The sequence below is a fragment of the Apodemus sylvaticus genome, chromosome 4 (genome assembly GCF_947179515.1).
Source record: "Apodemus sylvaticus chromosome 4, mApoSyl1.1, whole genome shotgun sequence".
NCBI lineage: Eukaryota > Metazoa > Chordata > Mammalia > Rodentia > Muridae > Apodemus > Apodemus sylvaticus.
The window spans coordinates 87,332,736-87,346,107 of record NC_067475.1 but is presented as its reverse complement, the minus strand read 5'-3'; the positions used below and the strand labels follow the sequence as shown (position 1 = coordinate 87,346,107).

General features: G+C 37.3%; 1 long non-coding RNA gene across 2 annotated transcripts in view; it reads left to right on the top strand.

Moving 5' to 3' along the window:
• LOC127683238 (uncharacterized) overlaps window positions 1-13,372 on the top strand; it is a 701,246-nt gene that overhangs the window by 203,939 nt on the left and 483,935 nt on the right. For both annotated transcript variants that reach the window (XR_007977508.1, XR_007977509.1), the window contains exon 2: window positions 2-96. This is a non-coding gene — a long non-coding RNA (uncharacterized LOC127683238). The remainder of the gene's footprint in view (window position 1; window positions 97-13,372) is intronic.

Sequence of the window (13,372 nt, the reverse complement as noted above, 5' to 3'; positions counted from 1 at the left end):
GGTGACCCACCCAGCTGCCTGAGCAGTCAAGACGAGGACCTCCAAGAGAAGCTAGACAACTTCCACCGGAACTCAGCCTGGAGTCTGGGGGAAAGGGTTTGCCCAAACTGTTAAAAGGTCTGGCGCCATTAAAGTTTCCGGCTTTGATCAGTGAACATTGTCTTAGCCGCACTTTCTTTTTGCCCCTCTTCCCTATAACCCCAAAATTCTCTCAACAGGTAACCTGGTTTACATGTGGCTGCTGGCAGCTACAGTACTAGCTTGGGCAATTCGACAACATAAGGAGGTCAAAGGGATACAAAGTGGAAAGGAAGAAGTCAAACTATCATTATTTGCAGACGACATGATCGTCTACCTAAGTGACCCAAAGAACTCCACTAGAGAGCTCCTACAGCTGATAAACAACTTCAGCAAAGTGGCAGGTTATAAAATCAACTCAAGCAAATCAGTGGCCGTCCTATACTCAAAGGATAAGCAGGCTGAGAAAGAAATTAGGCAAATGACCCCCTTCACAATAGCCACAAACAGTATAAAGTATCTTGGGGTGACTCTTACCAAACATGTGAAAGATCTGTATGACAAGAACTTCAAGACTCTGAAGAAGGAAATGGAAGAAGACCTCAAAAAATGGGAAAACCTCCCATGCTCATGGATCGGTAGAATCAATATAGTTAAAATGGCCATTTTGCCTAAAGCACTATACACATTCAATGCAATACCCATCAAAATCCCAACTCAATTCTTCACAGAGTTAGAAAGAGCAATAATCAAATTCATCTGGAACAACAAAAAAACCCAGGATAGCTAAAACTATTCTCAGCAACAAAAGAAAATCTGGGGGAATCAGTATCCCTGACCTGAAGCAATACTACAGAGCAATAGTGTTAAAAACTGCATGGTATTGGTACAGTGACAGGCAGGAGGATCAATGGAACAGGATTGAAGATCCAGAAATGAACCCACACACCTATGGCCACTTGATCCTCGACAAAGAGGCTGAAAACATCCAATGGAAAAAAGATAGCCTTTTCAACAAATGGTGCTGGTTCAACTGGAGGTCAGCATGCAGAAGAATGCGAATTGATCCATCCTTGTCTCCTTGTATTAAGCTCAAATCCAAATGGATCAAGGACCTCCACATAAAGCCAGACACTCTGAAGCTAATAGAAAAGAAACTGGGGAAGACCCTTGAGGACATCGGTACAGGGAGAAAGTTTCTGAACAGAACACCAACAGCGTATGCTCTAAGAGCAAGAATTGACAAATGGGACCTCATAAAATTACAAAGTTTCTGTAAGGCAAAGGACACCATCAAGAGGACAAATCGGCAACCAACAAATTGGGAAAAGATCTTCACCAATCCTACATCAGATAGAGGGCTAATATCCAATATATATAAAGAACTCAAGAAGTTAGACTCCAGAAAACCAAACAACCCTATTAAAAAATGGGGTACAGAGTTAAACAATGAATTCTCACCTGAAGAACTTTGGATGGCGGAGAAGCATCTTAAAAAATGCTCAACTTCATTAGTCATTAGGGAAATGCAAATCAAATCAACCCTAAGATTTCATCTTACACCAGTCAGAATGGCTAAGATTAAAAATTCAGGAGACAGCAGGTGTTGGAGAGTGTGTGGAGAAAGAGGAACACTCCTCCACTGCTGGTGGGGTTGCAAATTGGTACAACCACTCTGGAAATCAGTCTGGCGGTTCCTCCGAAAACTGGGCACCTCACTTCCAGAAGATCCTGCTATACCACTCCTGGGCATATACCCAGAAGACTCCCCACCATGTAATAAGGATACATGTTCTACTATGTTCATAGCAGCCCTATTCATAATTGCCAGATGCTGGAAAGAACCCAGGTATCCCTCAACAGAAGAGTGGATGCAAAAAATGTGGTATATCTTCACAATGGAGTACTATTCAGCCATTAGAAACAATGAATTCATGAAATTCTTAGGCAAATGGATGGAGCTAGAGAATATCATACTAAGTGAGGTAACCCAGACTCAAAAGGTGAATCAGGGTATGCACTCACTAATAAGTGAATATTAACCTAGAAAACTGGAATACCCAAAACATAATCCACACATCAAATGAGGTAAAAGAAGAAAGGAGGAGTGGCCCCTGGTTCTGGAAAGACTCAGTGAAACAGTATTCAGCAAAACCAGAACGGGGAAGTGGGAAGGGGTGGGTGGGAGGACAGGGGAAGAGAAGGGGGCTTACGGGACTTTCGGGGAGTGGGGGGCTAGAAAAGGGGAAATCATTTGAAATGTAAATAAATTATATCGAATAAAAAAATATGTCGGAAAAAAAAAAAGATTCCATCTCACCCTGGTATGAATTTCAAAGATCAATAATTCAAATGTCAAAAAAGGCTAGCTAGCATGGATACAGAGAAAATATTTAGTTTTGATGATAATGAAAACTGATAAAGTACTAATAAAAATCAGCGTAGAGATGCCTTAGAAAACTAAATGTAGCTACACAAAATGATATAGCTAAGTCACATTTGTAGATCTCCTCAAAGGATTGTATACCCTCACTGTTCTTAAAGTAGTAATTGGAATCCTCTTCCAGTATTATGTGTTCCTGAGCTAACCAGTCAGAGTCACTAATCAAGACGTAGTAAGACAGTTAGAAGGTTATCCGTTCATATTCTTTCCTTTTGTTTAGATTCATCTATATTCGTGTGTGTATTATGTATGTGTATGTGTGGGCACATATATGCTATGGCATGTTGTGAACATTGGGAAACAGTTTATAGTAGTCAATTTTTGTTTTGTTTGTTTGGTTTGGTTTTGACAATGTTTAGATGCCAAACTCAGGTTATCAGGCTTGGTTGAAATAACCTTTATTCAATACTCATCCCTCAGGCTGTGGTGGTTGGTCTACACTTGGGCCAGTGAGGGGCACTATTAGAGGTGTGGCCCTGTTGGGAGTAGGTATATTACTGTGGGTGTGGGCCTTAAGACCCTCATCCTAAAGTTTTTGAACACTATTGCTCTGTAGTACTGTTTGAGGTCAGGGATACTGATTCCCCCAGAAGTTCTTTTACTGTTGAGAACAGTTTTAGCTATCCTGGGTTTTTTGTTATTCCAGATGAATTTGAGAATCACTCTTTCTAATTCTATAAAGAACTGAGTAGGGATTTTGATGGGGATTGTACTGAATCTCTATATTGCTTTTGGCAAGATGGCCATTTTTACTATATTATCCTGCCAATCCACGAGCATGGAAGATTTTTCCATTTTCTGAGGTCTTCAATTTCCTTCTTCAGAGACCTGAAGTTCTTGTCAAACAGATCTTTCGATTGTTTGGTTAGAGTCACACCAAGATACTTTATGTTGTTTGTGGCTATTGGGAAGGTTGTCATTTCCCTAATTTCTTTCTCAACCTGCTTATCCTTTGAGTATAGGAAGGCTACTGATTTGGTTGAGTTCATTTTATAACCATCTACTTTGCTGATGTTGTTTAAGCTGAAGGAGTTCTCTGGTGGAGGTTTTTGGGTATCATTTAACTATACTATCATATCTGGGAATAGTGATAGTTTGACTTCTTCCTTTCACATTTGTATCTTATGGCCTCCTTATGTTGTCTAATTGCTCTAGCTAGAACTTCAAGTGCTATATTGAAAAGATATGGAGAGAGGGGGCAGCCTTGTCTAGTCCCTGATTGATAGTATTGGTACAGTGATAGGCAGGTAGATCAATGGAATAGAATTGAAGACCCAGAAATGAAACCACACACCTATGGTCACTTGATCTTCAACAAAGGAGCTAAAACAATTCAGTGGGAAAAAAATACCCTTTTCAACAAATGGTGCTGGTTCAGCATGCAGAAGAATACAAATCGATCCATTTTTATCTCCTTGTACTAAGTTTAACTCCAAGTGGATCAAGGACCTCCACATAAAACCAGCCAAAACATGGGCACTGGGGAAAAGTTGCTGAACAGAACACCAATAGCTTATGCTCTAAGATCAAGAATTGACAAATGGGACCTCATAAAATTACAAAGTTTCTCTCTGTCAAAAGGACAAAACGGCAACCAACAAATTGGGAAAAGATCTTCACCAACCCTACATCAGACAGAGGGCTAATATCCAATATATACAAAGAACTCAAGAAGTTAGACCCCAGGGAACCAAATAACTCTATTAAAAAATGGGGTAAAGAGCTAAACAAAGAATTTTCACCTGAAGAACTTCAGATGGCCGAGAAGCACCTTAAGAAATGCTCAATGTCATTAGTCATTAGGGAAATGCAAATCAAAACAACCCTGAGATTTCACCTCACACCAGTAAGAATGGCTAAGGTTAAAAACTCAGGAGACAGCAGGTATTGGCGAGGATGTGGAGAAAGAGGAACACTCCTCCACTGCGGGTAGGATTGCAAGCTGGTACAAAGACTCTGGAAATCAGTCTGATTGCTCTTCAGAAAACTGGACATGACACTTCCTGAGGACCCTGCTATACCACTCCTGGGTATATACCCAGAGGATTCCCCAGCATGCAATAAGGACACATGCTCTACTATGTTCATAGCAGCCTTATTTATAATAGCTAGAAGCTGGAAAGAACCCAGATGTCCCTCAATGGAGGAATGGATACAGAAAATGTATATTTACACAATGGAATTCTACTCAGCAATTTAAAACAATGAATTCATGAAATTCTTAGGCAAATGGTTGGAACTGGAAAATATCATCCTAAGTGAGGTAACCCAGTCACAAAAGAATACACATGGAATGCAATCACTGATAAGCAGATATTAGCCCAGAAGCTCTTAATACTCAAGTCACAATTATCATATCAAATGATTCCCAAGAAGACGGAAGGAGAGGGCCCTGGTCCTGGAAAGGCTTGATGCAGCATTGTAGGGGATTGCCAGGACAGAGAAATGGGAGGGGGATGATTGGGGAATGGGCAGAGGGAAGAAGGCTTATGGGACTTATGGGGAGGGGCCAACCAGGAAAGGGGAAATCATTTGGAATATAAACAAAGAATGTAGAATAAAATTAAAAACAAACAAACAAAAAATTCACCAAGTTTAAGAAGAAGAAGGACTTAAGTGAGGGTGCTTCGGTTCCTCTCATTGTGTTTTATTAGAGTCTAATGAGTAATAAGTATTTAAAAGACTGGGCTGTGAATATATCTCAGTGATGGCATGTCATCAGCATATGTGATGTTACAATAGCCCTGACTAAGCATCAGCACTATTAGAAACCATTGTGACATATTTCCGGTTATTAACCAAATTTTCCAGTAGTTTCTGGTATCTTTATTACCCAACCGTTCTCAGAAGTTACTTTTTGTTTCCATCCTTAACCTAGATGAGCTAAGAACAACTGTGCCTGCAGAGTTTTATTTAGCTACAGAATTAGGTTGTTAGGCTCTCAGTCCTTGAATGCCCTGGCTTCCATTTGGGTCATGGTTAAAAACAATCCTGAGTGAACAATGAATTTGAAATTTTATGTAAAATTTTCCTTTCTTGAGTGTTCTACATGTACCAGAAAATCTCAATTAATGTTCAGTTACTGTAGCTACATTGGCATTTCCCAAGTCCATATTTGTGGGGTGGTGAGCTGTGATAGGCAGCCTGGTCCCTGGTCAAGCTCAGGACCCTGGTGATCCAGCAAGTAACATTCCTGCAAGGAGTGGCAAGCATTTGTTCGAGTCTCTTGGGCCCCTGGCTTCTGTCATGTAGCTACAGCCTCCCACAACTCCCTGATAGTGGTCTGTGGACATCAGTCACAGAGGAGCAGCACCCTCATGCAGGTAAGTTAATTCCAAGCTCTTGGACCAAGCCAATGAGAAGTACCTGCTGTGAGACCCTGATCCACCCCAAAACTGTATATAAGAATCCTATCCTAAAGGAATAAAGGTGTGAGAACTACTCTGTCCTCTGAGAGCTTCTGACATAAGAGCTGTGACACTGCTGCTTGGGAAGGGGGTTTGCTCTCCTGAAGCTCTCCTGCAGTCCTTCCTGGCTAGCTGGCCTCTCATTGGCCCAGCCTGGCCCGACCCAGGCAGGGCAATGTGGAGTAACAGAGATGGCAATGGTGGAGACTGAGGTGGAGCCAACGGAGGCTACAGAAGCAGCAGAGATGACTCCCCGTTCCTACTCTCACTTTCTCCTCTTTGCCTGAATCCTCCCACCCTGCCAGGCCAGAGATCTCCATGGAAGACCTCTGACAGACAGGCCCACACATGTGTTTTTGTTGTTGTTGTTGTTGTTGTTGTTGTTTTTTCGAGACACGATTTTTCTGTGTAGCTCTAGCTGTACTGGAACTCACTCTGTAGACCAGGCTGGCCTCGAACTCAGAAATGTACCTGCCTCTCTCTGCCTCCCATGTGCTGGGATTAAAGGCGTGCACGGCCCACACATGTTAATGATTCTTAAAATCAACCCAGGTTTTTGGAATTTTAGTCTTCATTTGTATGGCCAATTTCAATATTACATGTGTTTATCTTTTCAATAAAATGAAGACAGCACATGGAAAATATGGTTTCTTATTAGTGAGGAATAATATCATAAAGGTCACCAGACTAAGAATTATGATTTTAATAATACCTATCAACATGTAAATATGATTTGGTAGTTTCACTATGTAAAGGTGTCATAAAATAATTGAAGTCAAGGTTGAATGCTGTGTGCTTGGGGATTTATCACCTTCAAAGATTCTTGTTCATCTCAAAGGGCTGATTGAAGTTAAACAATCTCAGAACACACAAAAAACATCTTTGGGAACTCTTAGAAGTAACAAAGGTGAATATGAAGAGTGCTCACTGTTGATTGTGATTATTTCCAGTGAATTCAAAGTATAACCCAGGTTAGGGACCCGTGAAAAATGCTTAATGGAATTTAATGATCAAGAGTTCAAATTTTTATTTAGACTATATGGTTGGATAAAAGGAACATTTAAAATAGAGGAAAATATTGTCATCTGATATATATATATATATATATATATATATATATATATATATATATATATATATATTCTTCACATGAAACAAAATTAAACTTTAAACTTGGAATTTTATATAAAATATGTAAGGTAAATTACATCTTCTTCAATGTTCTGGTGTTTTAAAGCTAAAATATAGGCACATCTACAAGAGAATATTATAGTAAGATTCTACTTTTCCTTAAATGTTGTTAGAATCAGTGTGAAGAATTTCTATCTACAAAATTCTGATCTAATTCAAATTGGCAGTACATACTTAGTCTCTGAATATTAAACAATAAGCTTTTTTAACATACATATTTTTGCTTTTCCTTTTAAAAATGAAAATATTTTATATTTTAAATATATTTCAAAAACTATCTATGTAATGAGCATTAATTTATACAAGCATTGCATTCATCTGTCTTTCCAAATCTGTTGTGCCATTGGATAAGCAGGTTCTTTTGTTTTGTAAGCATATTGTATCCTTCTGCTTCTTCCATTTGCTGTTTTATTGGTATCCTATTACTTTTCTATATAGAAGACACACCCAGTTTCTATATGAACTTTAATTGAGAAAGTGATCATTTTTTTAGTAAGCTAGATCAAAGGTGAATAGGAGTCAAATGATTTTCTTAGTCATAAAGAAAGGTGTTTGGAAACAATCTGATTGTTGTATTGTGTAAAAGCAAAGAAATAATATTTATAAAATTGAATTTATACATCTGAACTTGGATAACAGTAGATATGAAAATTTGGACAGACTCTGGGGGAAAGGATTGTGAACTGGGGGAAAGAAAGTGTGCATTGTGTTAGGTTTTGTTATTATTATTGTTTTTACCTTGTAAATGTATATTCTGATTATCTCATAATCTGGTCAGGAAAATACATGTGGTTTCTTAGTCTTAACTACTATAAATAATATATAATCAAGAATACAACTTCTTGAAGAACCAGCTTATTTTTATTTGTACATTTGAATAAAGCTCAAAACTCTCTTAGCAGGAAAGCAGCAGGTTGTCCCTAAAGCACCACTTCCCAAAGGTTCTACAGTTACCTCTTTCTGAATATGAGTTTTCCCATTAATTCTGCTGGAGATAGCAGTTTGGTGACTCATCTGACATGTCACAAAGGGAATGGCAAACTGGGGACTGAAACTTGTTCTAAGTCTGCACTGTCCTGACTCATTTTCCATAAACAAGTGCACAATGGCAGTATTGGGCTTTTTAACCCTCTTTTGCCCTTAGCTCTAGGAGAGCAGGAACATCTTCAGAATTATCTAATTGATTCACCGTCATAGTTTACATAATCTACTTCTCCAGTTGTCTCTTCTTAAATTTAAGCCTTTAAATTTATTTTTCTTTTCTCTTTTACTTTTCTATCCATCTTTTGGGAGGCCAGGTCTTGCATTGTAATCCATAGATTGGTCTCAACCTCGATACCCTTCTTATTCAGCTCTCAAGAGTTGGCTTCACAAACATATTATACTACATTTAGTCTGTCACTAAATTTTTTAATGTATATGTGGTGGTTAGAATTTTATTATCTATGAAGAAGGAACCTCAATTGGGAAAAATGCCTCCATTAAATTCATCCAGTAAGCAAATCTTAGGGGGCATTTTCTTGACTAGAGAATGATATGTAAGAGCCCAGCATACTATAGAAGGCATCATCCATCATAAGGGGTCATTGGCCATGTAAGAAACCAACTGAGCAAACAAAGAGGAACTAAGTGAGGGCATTCTTCCATTGCTTCTTCTTTAGTTCCTGATTTGAGTTCCTGTCCTGATGTCTCTCAGTGGCTGAGTGTGATATGGAACTGTAGCCCAAACTTTCCTCTCCAAGCTGCTTATGGTCATGGTATGTTAGCCCATCAACAGAAATCCTAATTAAGACATTATAAAATGGAAATTATCAAATGTCTATGCATATCTCTTTCATGAGAAATATGCGTGTTAGTATTAAAGTGATAATAGTTAAAATATTTATCAAAGATTCTAGGATTTTATAAAACTTTATTAATAGAGGGATATAAAAATTATAACTATTTTAATAACTATAATAATTTAAATGGTCTAACCATAGTATGTATAAGAAGGAATACTGCACATTCTTTGGACAAAGGAGCTAAAGATAATTTTTCCAAGATTTAATGTGCTTCATTTAACTAAATATTTGCATGCCACATTCTGCATATTGTATTTCAAAATTTTTCATAGTTTCTGCCTATAAAATCAACCCTTGGAATCTGAGAAAGGGGGAATTTGAGACCAGTCTATGGATTACATAGCAATACCTGGTCTCCAAAATGATGGACTGAAAATACTTTTAAGATTTTAAAGAGGTTTTAATAAACATTCAAAATATATTAAGATGTTTAAGATTTTAAAGAGTAATATATAAAATAATATTTGTGTTTACTTTTCTCCCTTTTTCTACTTTTTTCCTTTGGGTTTTCTCTTTTTGGTGCTCATTATTAATCTTGCACAAACTGCACACATACCTCATTATAGACGTTTACCCATTGCTCTACTTTTTCTTTTCTTGCTCACAAAGTTTTACAAATATAAATAATGGCCATGTGTATTTAAATATCAAAAGGCAGCATCAAAATATGTACTATTAATACCATTTCACCCTCCCATGTGTATATAAAGATGGGTTACAGTTGTGAGGGATGATTCTAGTAAGTTCTTGGCAAAACAATCAAATTTTCTTATGAATGAACATCATTATAGGCTTTATGTAAATTTAGCAAATTCATTTAAATGATGGGTGTTTTTAAAATCTTATTTCAGAATACATGTCTTAAAAAAGTTAGTGATTGAAAGTAATGTAATCATGATATTAAAGGTTTTATGATTTCCGTGTCTATTTTCTATTTTCTGTTTAGTACAGATGTGTTTCTGTATACATTTATTTATTAGATATTCTTTGTCATTTGGTTTGACATTTTAAACCTTACAGGTAGCAACAAATAAATGGATATATTACAGAAACTTTAATTGAATAGCTTTTAATTTTGCCAGTGAACATTTAAATTAAAAAATAATTCTAACATAAAAAGTGGTATGTAATAATATGCACATATACTATACTTACATTTCTAAGACACAATTAATTGGATACTTTTACCAAGAAAGTCTGAGATCCTCACATCTAGATAACTCAAAGCAATAAAAGATGAAATATATTTAATAACTGTCCACAGAAATGATAAGAATTTGTAATTTGTGTGCTGAGGCAAAGGATAAACACAGTGTTTTCCATATGTATTTTATCTTCTATGCATAAATTCAGTTCTTTATTTTGTTTATTCTGTTTGCTTCTTATTTTCTCTTGATTAACATCAACAAGAAATACTCTGGAAGTACGGTATATAAGAATGAGTCTGTGTGAGCAATATAACTAGCATTATAATAATTTCCAAGTGCCACGAGCAGAATCAGGATTTATCAAGTCTGTCTTTACCATCACAGTTTTCTTTCTTTGCCACAATGCTGTCTGTGGTTTCAATTACTTCTATAATTCTATGAAAACATTCAATGGAGATTTTTCTGAACTAAGTAACACATAACTTTTTAATTGAATGCTGTTCTAGATGGCACAGTGAAAATTTTTACCATTCTGTTTTGTCACACATGTTATGTGAATTTCCCTTTCATACAGCTCATCCACATGTCATATGGCTGCTGTCCTTTTACCAGTCTTCATGCGTCTTGAATTTCAGATCCACTTTTGTTATTTCATAAATCTTATTTTCAAGTATCCCTATATAGTGGCTATGGTTAATTCAATGCCTATTTATGAGCCTTCCTAATCTCTTCATGTAATTACTGGAATATTTATCCCATTGATATTACAAGGGGGAGTGCCACACGGTAAGGTATTGTATGAAAGAACTTTGACACAACTCTTATCACATCGTATTTTAAAAGTTATTCTGATTCATTAATTATACTATCTTTCTGTAGCTCATCACTGTAACTAAGCATTATTATAGATAGGAACATACTGGAAAAGTGACACTGGCCATAAGAGTTGGAAATATTGATGGCCTTGACATTCTCTGAGACCTTGAATTACTTTTCCCACTGGGGAAGGAGTGATTGCATGAGTGGAAACTTCAGCTCTGAATGGTTATGATCAATCTTTGAAAGGTCATCATATCAGACAGCCCAGGCTCTGCTCCTAGCCAGTGAGCTCATGCTCTCCCTAAGAGCAGAGGCCAGCTCAGAGCTCATTGTGCTTTTTATAATAAATATTTTTTTTCATGATTAACTGAAACCAGGGTGTCTTACAAGTATAAATGCTTGTTAAATTGTTCATCTTTTATGATGACCCTTGCTGTTAGTCCCCCTTCAGGGAAAATAGTGCCTGCCTGGATTATCTTAAGAAGACTCTGATGTTGGGCTTTATATAAGTAGTGTGCTGCAACTTACCTATCTTTAATATTATTCCTCTCAATTCTTCCAGAGACAGTTGTTTGAGGTAGCAGTGCCCAACAGCAAATAGATAGAAGAGCATATGTCTTCTCACACTAGTTTATAGATAAACAGCAGGAAGAAACAGTTGGAATATCTTACTGACTTCTTTTCTTTTTCTTCCAATTTCTTTGCAAATGGAAATGGGAGCTAGTTATAAAAGGAAGTTCAAATTCAAGTAACAGAGAAAAACCACAATTGTTTTTGTGGAATTCTTTCTTGTAGACCACGATCTGTGTATGCTAAGTGATTAAAATTATGACATCACTTGATGTTTTTTAAAATAGCAGCAATAGATCAGCATGCCTGCCCATCTCCCACACCCCATAGCTTGTCTGTCTCCCAGAAGGTCTACCATAACCAGGGTCACAACCTGCCTGTCTCCCAGGAGGTTGGCCATAACCAGGGAAACAGGTGAGAATCTTGCCCCAATACCTACACCAACCAGGACTCCTACAGAGTAAGATATAGTCATGGAATCTATCCTAGTCTGCCCGAGTCTCATAGACCTTCCAGTTCAATACCTCCATATTCAAATGGGGCAAATCCTGCCCCCAGAACCCAAAGCCTGTCTGTCTCTAAGGCGATTCACCTTAACCAGGGACATAGGAGTTCTGCCCTAACCAAGGACACAAGAGGCCTTCTCTAACAAGGGACACAGGAAGCCTTGCCCAAACCATATTTATCACTGTCCGCCTCCCAGGAGACCTACTGTGACCCATTTCACAGAGTTCCATCTGCCTCTAAGAAGGCAGGGTCCAGTCAGAGATACACAGACCAGTTAACATCAGAGATAAGCAGATGGTGAGAGATAAGCAAAGAACATTAAAGACAGAACCCAATGCAATTTGTCACAACCAGAACCCAGTTCTCCTACCATAGCAAGCCCTGGATACTCTGGCACACTTAAAAAACAAGATTCTGATCTAACAACCATTATCTTGAAGATGATAGAGTCGTTTAAGGAGGACATAAATAACTCCTCTTAAGAAATACAGGAAAGGGCTGGAGAGATGGCTTAGCAGTTAAGAGCACTGACTGCTCTTCCAGAGGTCCTGAGTTCAATTCCCAGCAATCATGTGGTGGCCCACAACCATCTGTAATTGGATCAGATGCCTTCTTCTGGTATGTCTGAATACAGCAACAGTATATTCCCATAAAATAAATAAATAAATCTTTAAAAAAAAAAAGAAAAGAAAAGAAAAAATACAGGAAAAATATACATCTTCTATAGGTAGAAGTCTTTAAAGAAAAAAAAAAAAACAAATGGATTTTGTTTGCAAAAAAACACAACCAAGCAGGTGAAAGAATTGAACAAAACAATCCAGGACCTAAAAATGGAAATGGAAATAATAATAAAGAAATTGCAAATGGAGGCAACCTGGAAATGGATGACGTAGGAAAGTCAAACCAATGGAAGGGCACAAAACAGTATCCAAATTAACAAAATCAGAAGTGAAAAGGGAGACATAGCTACAGAAACTGAGAAAATTAAAAAAAAAATCAGTTCTTTCTACAAAACCAGGTGAACTATCTAAATAGTTCCATAGTCCACAAGGAAATAGTCACTGTAAACTTCTCAACCAAAAGACCCAAGGGCATGTAATTGTATAGCAGAATTCTACCAGAGCTTCAAAGAATAGCTAATACCAATAGTCCTCAAACTATTCCATAAAATATAAATGGAAGGAATATGACCTAATTCATTCTATGAAGCCATAATTACTCTGATACCTAAATCATACAAAGACTCAAGAAAGAGAACTTCAGACCAATTTTGCTTATGAATATCAAAGCAAAAATACTCAATAAAATTCTCACAAACCAATATTAGAACATATGAAAGCCATCATTCACCATGATCAGGTGGGTTTCATTCTATGGATGTAGGAATGGTTCAATATCAATATAGAAAATCCATCATTGTAATCC